This window comes from Poecilia reticulata, linkage group LG1 (assembly GCF_000633615.1).
Source record: "Poecilia reticulata strain Guanapo linkage group LG1, Guppy_female_1.0+MT, whole genome shotgun sequence".
Lineage (NCBI taxonomy): Eukaryota > Metazoa > Chordata > Actinopteri > Cyprinodontiformes > Poeciliidae > Poecilia > Poecilia reticulata.
The window spans coordinates 28,237,912-28,249,002 of record NC_024331.1 but is presented as its reverse complement, the minus strand read 5'-3'; the positions used below and the strand labels follow the sequence as shown (position 1 = coordinate 28,249,002).

Here is an 11,091-nt window from a genome sequence, read left to right as displayed (position 1 = left end):
TATATATATATATATATATATATATATATATAGTATTAATGCATTCAGAATAGAAAGCCACATTTTTATGTAGGTATTTGGAGCATTTCCTGAGTATTTATGTGAGCTATTCATAAAAACTAGAGACTGTAATTCCTCCCAAAGGTGGATCAACAATCTTTGAACAGGTTTGTCCATTCTCCTTTGCAGTTCTTCTCAACCTTCTTCAAATTGAATGAAGGCATCTGTGGGGCCATTTTCAGATCTCTCCAGAGATCATTAATCCGATTCAAGTCTGGACTCTGGCTCGGTCCTTCCAGGTTGTTCACAGAGCGCATAGCCAAGTCTTTGAGATCTTGGCCATGTGCTTTGTGTTGTTGTCCTAGAGGAAAAACTTCCAGCCGCCCTCAGTCTGAGGTCAAAAACGCTCTGGAGGATTTCTCTATAAAATGATACATTCATCTTTCCCTCTATCCTGACCGGTCAGCCAATTTCCTCTGCTGTAAAACATCCCTATTGCATGATGCTGCCACCACCGTGCTACCTTCATTCGTGTTCTGTTTTTAGTGGTTGTTACTAATATCCAATGTAGATTTCATGTAGATGTTTCAAATATATTTACTGAGGAAAACATTGACATGTTCAAGACAATATATACAGTAAAACCGAAAAATATGAATGCAATAGGATCCACATTTTTCCAAATACGAATATTTAGGCTTCAGACCCACATGTGATTCTTTGGCCCCTCCACTGCGAGTCTCTTAAAACCAAATAAGAATTATTTTCAATTACAAAAAAAAATAGGAAAGATAGAAGTTTATTTGATGTACAAAATGACATAATTAGATTAGATTACTTTGGGAGATGTCAACATATCTTTCAAAAGAACTATTTAAAAATAAGTGTTTACTGTGGTCTACATATGTGGTCATATTATGTGCATGTGTGCCCGTTGTAATTGTGATTAGTTAATGCTGATCCAGCATTCCCATTCTCTCTTTTTCTTGTTCCGTATAACTTAATGAGGACAAGCAAAACAAATAAAAGTTGGACATGCACTCAGCTCTGTTTATTGCACAGATTTTTTTAGAAGTATATATAAATTACCCTTACAAATACACATGTAGATTGTTATATTGGTAATAAAAGAAAATAATTCAGTGAAGCGTCATAATATAGTATGCATCTATTGCTCTCCTTCCTGCTTTCTCTAAGAAAGCTTTCAGCTTTTGTAACAACTTATTAAATGCATGCAATAATAATTGCTTATTCTTCTTACAGGTGTGAGAGAATTTGTGAAAATAATGCAAAGATGTTTTGTGTTAAATTTTGCCCAGGGGTTGGTTGAGCTGGTTGTTTAAAGGAGCTTTAAGGAGGCTGCAAACTGTTTATTTTGCCAGATTCTTCATAGTATAGAGGAAAACCAATGTGAGGCTGCAGAGAAGAACTGAACTTGTTCAGGAGAGGGGGTGGATTCATGTGACAGCATTTGCAGTGATTTGGACACCTTCCTCTTCTGCCATGGTGCAGAGAGAGCTGAGCAAAGGGTGAACCTTTCTCTTTTTTTTTTACCAGGCAATGTGTGTTCTAGATCTAACCCTCACCTGTCATGAGAATGTGGGGAAAAAATGAGCGGTGGGAAAAAATGAGATCGCAAATAGAGACAGTTGAGATGAGCTTCCTCTGTAAAGTGACTGGACAAACCCTTGATGTAAAGGTGAGGAGGTGGAGTGATCTTTTTTTTTTAATAATGGGTTCCAGGCGCCTTAGTAGACCCAGTATTCATTTGAATGATGATAACTCACTACTGGCTCTGGACTTTATCGGATTGTCCCCAAATGAGAAAGTATTTGGCTACTTTTACCTAATGGATGGATGAAACTTTTTTCCACCTGAGATTTAGCTTAGGTAACATTATACATAGTAAACTTCCCTGTTTATGTTCTAACAAAGCATAAGGGATGGAAACGTGTTTATTAAAACATTCTGTGTATTGCTTTTTTTTTCTTCTTTTTTTGATCTCATTGAATTTGTCTCTTTGCTAATTTTACTGTCTGACTTCATAGCCAAGCATTTCCTTTTGTCACATTCCACTTCTGTTTCATATGCACAGAAAGCCATTTTTGCTCTTGCACTTTAACTTTTGTAGATCGTTTTATTTGTCTATGTTGTGAAGTATTTTCATGAGTTATGGAGATAGTCAGAAAAATGCTTAAATCTCTCCATCCATTCATCCATCCATCCATCCATCCATGTGCATATCCAAAATCGAGTTGCAGGGGTAACGGGTCCAGGAGGGAAACCCAGATAACGCTCCCAGCAGAGCCGCTCTACTTCACTACGCCACAGCGGAGCAGCACCCGATTTGATGCAAACACTGAGATACTTGTGGCAGAAACTGCACTGCAACCTTGAAGGAGCAGTACTCCTTTTTCTGGTTGAGAATAACGGCCTCAGACTCAGGGGTCAGTCTGAATTAAAGGCGTCTCATCTGATTTCACTGGAATTTTTTTGAGCCGTTCTTAAAAACATTCGACATGTTTGTATCAATTTGTGTCATTGCTTTTAAACTGTTTTGTAATTTGTTTTAATTTGTTTTACTTTTGTGTGTCCAGATTTCTGCCCAGATCCCTTGTGAAAATAAAATCTGGATCTTAATGGGGTTTTATTGGGGTAAATAAAGGACAGAAAGAAAAAGGGGAACTGATTTCCAATCTGACCACTTCACACCTGGCTGCGAACCACACCAGTGCCTGCCGAAGGTCATAGCATGAAGATGCCAACAGAACCGCATCTTACACTCACAAAACAAAGGTCCTCATCTTCAGAACTATACTGCTACTGGCCATAAACACCACAATCAGAGTTGTGGAAAGAGGACAGACCTGGTCAAACACAAACTTGAAACAAACTCTCCTGGGCACAACTTTTACTTTTTTTGGACAGCAACAAGATATCCCTGTATACGGTAGAAAACTACTAGTAGAAATAAGAATCAAACTACTGTGACCCCCACGGTCTGCTGCTCCATGGACAACATTTCCACAGCCTTTAAATTCTCAGGGTGAATCTTGTTCACACCTTGCAACTTACCACTAGATAGTTATCTGTGTCATTGACCTTACTATCTCCAATAAACAAAAATCATCTGAGCCCCATCCATTGTTCCCAGTCACCACTCTGTATAATCAGAAATTTCTGATTTTTTCAATGTCATTATGAAATGCTTTTCTGGAGCTACCATCTCTGTCACTAGAACTACTAAGCATAAATTCCTTTGAACTGCTAAACCCTCGCAGACTTAGGGCACCAGCACTATTGTCCTCCTGCTTTTGTTGTGCAAACGCAATAATTACCTGCAAACCCTCGCACATTTCTGTTTACTCAGACTTCCATCTCAATCCATGACAGCTCAAACGTCTGTGTGTCACATGGAAATTTCACAAGTCGACATAAAAAATAACCCACAAACTCACTGACCATGTCATATGAAAGACACACATTCACAAAAATATTCTGTTATAAATAATTAAAAATTATATATATATATAAAGTGCTTTGTCATCCTTTCCATGACAGTGTACATACCTCATCTTTTTGTGTGCGCACTATCATCCTGTGCACACTAATGCTCTCTTCCTTACTCTGATCAAATCCCCAAGGCTTAGTATGTGCGTCATAAAATCATTTCATGTTCCGACTCTAATTCTCACCTCCCCCCAAAAAAGCAAAAACAAAACCAAAACGCTGTTTTCTAAAGTATATATATATATATATATATGTGTGTGTGTGTGTGTGTGTGTGTGTGTGTGTGTGTGTGTGTGTGTGCGTGTGTGTGTGTGTATTTATGTATGCACACCTATGTTGACCTACACCTGCCAAAACAATTTTGGCTTCTGCTGCTCCCACTTCCGCGTCGTCGCCTGTCATAGTCAGAGCTCATAGTTCACAGTCACCGCTGACCTCTTAGCCACCCTACAACCACCTCCATCTACGGGCTCGCTCGCTCAACCGCGCACCGGTTAAGACGTCAGGATTGGACGCAGCAGGGGATCCCCAGCACACCGTTACCGAGTCGCGCAGCGCATCATTATCATCCTGTACCGGGAGGAGGAGAGCTCGCGCCGGCTCCCAGTTGAGCGCGAGCGCCAGAACACAGGACACTGTAGTTTCTCACTTCGAGCACAGCTCGCGCTCTAACTCTCCCCCTTCTGCTTTCTGAGTCTTTTGCTCTTTGTGCTGCGAAAGCCTAAGTGCAGAAGGTGCTGCGCGACCGGTTTTTTGGAAGGAAGAATAGGGAGCAGAGGAAATAATAAAAAAAAAAAAAGGAGGTTTCACCTTCTTGGTCCCGCGAAGAACCAATATGGAAGAGCTGTCTACTCTGTGTTAGTTTTATCGCCACTTGGACAGACGAACCGTTCGTCTGTCCTTCTAAGCGGCACTTTGTTCACCTTCACGTGCGTCCTCATACCTGCGCGCGCCTCGCTGCCTTGGACGTTGCTTTTTAAAACAAACGTAGGTAACAGCTAAAAACAGTGATGGAAGAGAGGAACGTGCTCGGTTTTTCTTCGTTTTCTCCTTTTTCCTAGCTGAGAGTAATGTGTCCGGAAGCGCAATAAAAGTGGCGGAAAAGGCGACTCAGCGCGGAGATTTCCCTCAATGTTTATTTTGGTTTTTATTTTTGTTTTTATTTATTTTTTCTTAATCTTTTCTTGAACTGCTAAGAGAAACGGCAGCTGGCTGAAGTGGAGAGAGTTTGTTCGGGTTTAAAAGTGGAATAGAAGAACCGGCTGTGGTCGGAGGTCTCCCGCACCAACTGGCAGGTAGGAGCGCACTGATACACATGAGGGGGGAAAAAGAAAACTAGGAGATAGCCCATTTGACATTACAGTGTCCAGGATGTAATTTCTGCTTATTTATTTAAATTACGATCATGTACTTTAGAGTTAACCCCACATGTTACATTTTTCCACGAAAGAGAGTTGCCGTTCTTTAATATCCAAATACTTTGCTCACAGATGTTGACATAACACCGGAGGAAAAATCAAGACGTGTGACGTGGTCCGCATAATTATGACCTTTTAGGTCTTACCGTGTTCCACATTGTAATGAGCAATTAAGACAGCGGAGCCTCATCCAAAGTTTTCTGTTTTTTTATTAATTTATTTATTCAGTTTCTTGACTGAAGTGCTCTGTAGTTCCCCCCAAAATGTTAGGAATTGGGTGTCTTATTTAAATTAAATGATTTTATAACCAAGAACCACTTTAAAACTTTGGAATGGAAAGCATACCAATCTTATGTCCATTGATTCAGTATCCTCTTCTAATATTCTCACGCTTTATTTTTTGTCACAAAAAGCAGAAGCAAAAGCAAAATTCAAGCAAAACATATTTCTCAGTTGTTATTGTCATTTTAAATTAAGCATCAGTAAAAAAAAAAATGAAGCAGTTTTCATTTACTTTGAGGGGAGAAAACTCTTGGAGGTTTGGTGTGAGTGAGTACGGTGTGTGAAGGAGTGGAAGGTTAAAATGGCAAACCACAGAAAACGTACAACAGCATGAAAGACTGAGTGGCTTTGCCTCTGCTGGCATGTCACCTAGCCCCTCTCTCTTACACTATTTGCCCCTCACTTTCATGGTGTGGTCTATACCTCTCGCACTATTCATGGAAAATGTACATTTTTGTATTGATCTGCTGCTTTACCTTCTCCTAACATCAATTTGGTATTTTATCCAGAAACTCCTCATTCCTCAGGGGTTTTTATTTTTACTAAGGTGCAGCCCTCTTGTAAATGGCATCACTTATGCTTAGTTACTCACCATGGTGTGTTTGACAGAAAGAAACCTTGAGGACTTTGTAGCTTTTCAGTTTTTTACTTTGATGCAAATAATCCAAAGTCCTAATTGTTCCTATGATTGTGTTTGATCTGCCCCATGAGTGTGAGTGATGAATTCATGAGGAAGTTCAGTTGTTTATCTCATTACTTCACACGAATGATGAAAAACGGTGAAATGGCTCCTGCGGCCCACTCTTAAGCAACTAAAAATGAGATAATGTGGTTGTTAGGAATTGTGCATGCGTTTCAAGTTGTATTTGTGTCTGGATTGGTTCAGTGTGAAGTGGTGAAAATAAAATAGACACTTCAAACAATGGCCAAGTAAGGGGTGCTGTCTAATAATTCAGTTATCATCTTTAGCACCCATTTTATAGTTCAATAAGTATCTATTGTTTTTTGTTGTTGTTGTTTTTTCACTTTTTTAAATCTAGGTATATCATAATAAAGTCATCTTTATTACAGCTCATTTATTTTTATAGCTCAATGGGCTAATAATGAATTATGAACAATACAATATATATCAACTGTAAAAACAAAATAAACAGAATCAATTTACCTTGATCAGATGCCTTTGATTATTGAAAACCTTCTTACCGAAACTGCGTTTCTTACTTGCTTTTAAAAGAACATTTTCAGCTCTTTTGACTGCTTATTCTTTCTTTTTGTTGTTAATGTTTTTAGTTTTTCTCTGCTGTACAAATATATATATTTCTGTACCAGATCAGTTTCTTTCAAATAGTTTTTCTTCAGTGTTTTTTGTAAAATCAGACTTGAGAAGTGTCCAGATTTGGCAGGGCTCATGGCCATGTTTCCGCATCACATTGGGATTCAGAAAATTTCAAACAGAACACAAAATGTCTAAGTTTAAACTTTTTCTCACCCCTTTACTTTAAGCTTGAATAAAAATGTTATTTCCCAGGTCGATGTGTTTGTAGCATTCATCTCGTCTTAACTAAAATAAAACATCGATAGGTTTTTTTTTTTCGTGCGTATTCCTTTTCCACATTTTAATGTTGCCTTTATGATAAACTATACAGAAATAAACAATAATGCATTTGAAAGACGTCAGTAGAATAAACAGTTTTTAAATGTGTGAGATAAGGCCAGAGGTCAGATGAGGTCGGATAAGGTCGGACTTTGATTTGTTGGATGCAGTTTGCAGTTTATGCCAATAGATGTCCTGGTATCCTTTGCACTGAACCCTAACAGTGTTTCAGTCACAGATGAGAGCGCAGTACCATTATTGCTCACTCCCAGTTGTGTATTCCTTTCCTGCCTGCACCTGCAAATATGCAGCTATTCACAGAATAGTTCAGCTGATTTTATTTTATTTATTTTTTTCCTTCCTTACTGTGTATTTTCCCTAATGTGGTCTGTGGTCATTATTTTCACTTCACAGTTGACTGACCTGCCCACAGGATATTTCTGGATGTTCTGCACACAGTAAAGTTAGTTTGCATGCTCTGCCATACAGGATTTCTTAACATAGTGTGTATGGAAAGTGTGTGTTTTAGACATGTGTCCTTGTTGTCACACAAAATATGGTAATTGTTCCACACTGGCTTCGAGACTTGAATGCAACTTTTTTGTTTCTGCAAATGCTCCTATTTTTGCTTAGGTGATTCAAATTAGACAATTTTCAACTTGACCATTTTTCTTACTAAACTGGTGACATGTTCACACATATTTATTCAGACATAAAATATTTGAAACAGGCGAAAAATGAAACAACAAATTTAAATGAATGAATGAGTGAATAATCTAACACGTAAAACTGGAAATCAGTGATTTATTTTTTTTATAAATCTAAATACATGTTAAACACAGATTCAATTTTAACACAGGTTCTGTTGTAATTTATTGAGTCTTTCTGAGTAGCATAGCATGATTTAAAAGGAAATGATAAATGAACTTGTTTTTGTTGATTTGTGACAGGATGAGAATTCTTTGTAACCTGGTCCTGTGTCGTGTGTGTGTGTGTGTGTGTGCGTGCGCTTGTGTGTGTGTGATCTGTGTGTGGGTGCAGGTGTTAATTTTCTCTAAATATTTTTAACACAATACATAGTTATTTTAAATGTAGCCACACTTCAAGAAACAAACTTTATGCAAGTAATTATCAAGTGAGAATTCCAAAATGGCTAACATTAGAAATCTACATATGCATAAATCAGAAAAGGGCCCACACAGATGTATTATTGCCTGTTAATTTTTTGCGTGCTATAAAATGCTTAACATCATGCCTTATTTACCTGTGGACGCTAAAAACCCAAAAGGAAACTCAATTTAAGCAGCTCTTTGTTGCTACAGTTGTACATTTGCTTCTAGTTGGAATCGCCTGTCCAGTCCTGTCTTCTACCCCATGACCTCTGTCCCCATCGGACTGTAAAGCTCTCAGTGTCTACATGTCTCTGTGCCTGGGCTTGTCTACAGTTATATTAGTAGTGGTTTAGTATTTGTAAAGCTTATGTATTGTTTTCAATTTGTTGCTTTGTTTTAATTAATTACAGTTTTTAAACTGAGCATTCACCGACTCCTGTCTGTGTGTGTCTGAAGTGAAAGAGAGATTTGTGCATCATTTACACTTTAACCAGGGATCATTCACCTTGAAGAGCGTGATGAAAGCAGTGCAGCGCTGCATTAGAGGACCACATTTGTGCCAGTGAGTGTGTTTGAATCTTTACTTGAAATTTAATAGAAACACAATGTTTGACCTTTCTCACAGTTTGTTCACAGGCGGATCACTGAAACTAAATTAATCCACTACAGCTTTTTATTCTGTTATACTCACAGTTAGGTCATGTGTTGTTATTAAGCAATTAGATACTCTATCAGTTAGCTAAAGGAAACTCCCTGGATTTTCTAGCTCTGTGTCCAGGAAGGGAAGGAATTAAACTTATATGAAACCTGTGGGGGAAATATATAATATACGTATTGGGTATGTGTGTGGATACATGGATTACAATTTACAAAGCTTCTAGACACTGTTCATCTTAAAACAGTATGAATTCAATTTTAGAAGGAAGAAATTCAGCTTCAGTTAGCTGTCAAAACAAAAAAAGCAATCAACACAGATTAAATATACTCAAATTAAAGGCTCAGTTTTTCTACATTTTTCAGTCCAATATAAGGCTTTTGTGAAAGAAGATAAATGTATTTTTTAAATCTTACCAAATGTATTGTTAATTACGGCGGACACTAATAATAAGTTGTATCTTGTAAAATCTGAAACATTTTTATATTATATCTCATAATTCAGTCATAATTCTGAAAAATTAATTTGATTCGTGGACTGCAGTCCACAGAGTCCTGACCATAACCCCGTGAAGAAGTTTTACTGAAGCTGGCTTCACACAGCCGTCTGACCGTCTTTCATTGACACCAGATTGAGAGGAATACATGCTGTCACAGCAAATACGTGCTGTCTTCAGAGCTAAATATGGTAAAACAACATAAATGAAGTTTTTGTTTGCATATCTTAATCTTCACAAAGTTTGTCATACAAACTGTAATTTGGTTTTGTATATCTAACAATAAATTTTGGACATATCTTTGAATGTCAGATTGGCAGTAAGGTTTCTTTCTCATTACATTGAAACCAATATTGGAAATCGTACTTAGTCTGAACCATACGGGGTAATTTAAATGGCTAATAAGCTTCCTAAAATAAATAAACAAATAATATGCAGAAATTAGGAGTAGATAACAGTATATTACAGATTTAGCTGTTTTCCTTACAACAATCATGTATCCTTCTTATTGCATTTAATTTGAATGTGATATATTGGAATGTGGTATATTGTACACTGTCATCATCCTTTGTTTTTTTATTAAATCCTCAGTACATTCTACATCGTGACCCGATTTAACCTTTAGCGCATGTCTCAGGATTTCCCATCTGCTCCTCAGTTGTCTGTGTTATCGCCTCGGACCAGTCCAAGTGGCTCCAAGCTGTGGCGCCCTTTCTTTTTTGTTCTTCAGCCCAGCAACTTAAGCAGGTCCTCCCTGTTTGGTTTTTCTTACATGAGCACCGGTTGGGTTTTAGAATAAAATGCTGACTTTCTGTTTACGTAGTAATGCAAATTTTAAAATAAACCTTACCAGGAATCTCAACACACGTCGTCTTTGCTGTTTGAAATTTGACTGCTACAGCTGGCTGCTCCGAAATGCAATTTTTGTTCTGTCACAGGATTGGTTCACGGCAGAGTTCTTAGAGGCTGAGCCCGTTTTTTCAACACATTTCGTAACTTGCTACATTTAAAAATAAGCACTGTTTCGTCTTTCCATCTTTCTTAGGTTAAACATTTTTGCATTGCAGCAACTATTGTGAAATCTTTACGTGAACATCTAGAAATGCCTGGAAACAAATTCAAGCAAAGATAGTTTTGATGTGCACAGACATTAGAAAAAAGGGAAAATAAATGTTACAAGACAACAGTGCTTTTTTTTTTTTAGATTTTTTGAATTCTTCTTGTTAATGTAAAATGTTTTTCTTCCAGATAAGTAAACCATTTGAGTCGTTGTCCAGATGACAAAAGCAAAAGGAGAAAAGAAAATCTGCTTTAGTCTTTTGTGAATTGAAACCTTGGAATGTGAGTCCGACTCGCCATCTTTATCTGATTCCTTTCTTCTGTTTAATTATTTAAAAACCATCATCATAATTTATATCATTTTGAGTTTTAGGATTTTTGAAAAGGAAAAACAAAACAATTTTTATGTGCCATAAACATGAGTTTAACATCTGAACATTTATGGACTTTTATTGTGTTATTTCTATTATAAATATTGTGTTTCGGTTCTAAGTAATTGTTGTTTTATTTATTTATTTAGTTAGTGAGTAGCTGGACGTGCTTAAGATAGTGTCAAGTGTTTAAAACAAACAAAGTGGTTTACATGCATCTGCATTTCGTTCAGACTGCCTGATTAGCTGTTCAGGATCTTGCATATTTTCAGAATACACAAAAATGAGTTATTTTATGTTAGTTAAAGACGAATGCCTTTCTTTTCTCTTACTAAGGAGTTTTAGAAGCAGAAAGTTGATTACATTTTACATATAATTTACCTTTTCTTCTGCATTTCTGAACATTAATGTACTACAGATGCAGATTCTGAGGTTTCTGTCAAGAATGATTGAAAAGACTCATTTAATCTGTATGATCCCTGTTGGGATATTCGATGTGTAGAGCTCTCTTTTTTCTTTGTGTGTGTGTGTGTGTGTGTGTGTGTGTGTGTGTGTGTGTGTGTGTGTGTGTGTGTGTGTGTGTGTGTGTGTGTG

At 37.3% G+C, this 11,091-nt stretch overlaps 1 protein-coding gene across 4 annotated transcripts in view; it reads left to right on the top strand.

Moving 5' to 3' along the window:
* Positions 1–11,091, top strand: part of tenm3 (teneurin transmembrane protein 3) — a 549,164-nt gene that overhangs the window by 249,580 nt on the left and 288,493 nt on the right. For 3 of the 4 annotated variants that reach the window (XM_017305071.1, XM_008419253.2, XM_008419247.2), the window contains exon 1: positions 4,085–4,805. The exons of the other annotated variant lie outside the window; for it this stretch is intronic. The gene's annotated coding sequence lies outside the window, so the exon portion shown is untranslated. Of the gene's footprint in view, positions 1–4,084; positions 4,806–11,091 lie in introns of those variants that run through there. 4 annotated transcript variants of the gene reach the window in all.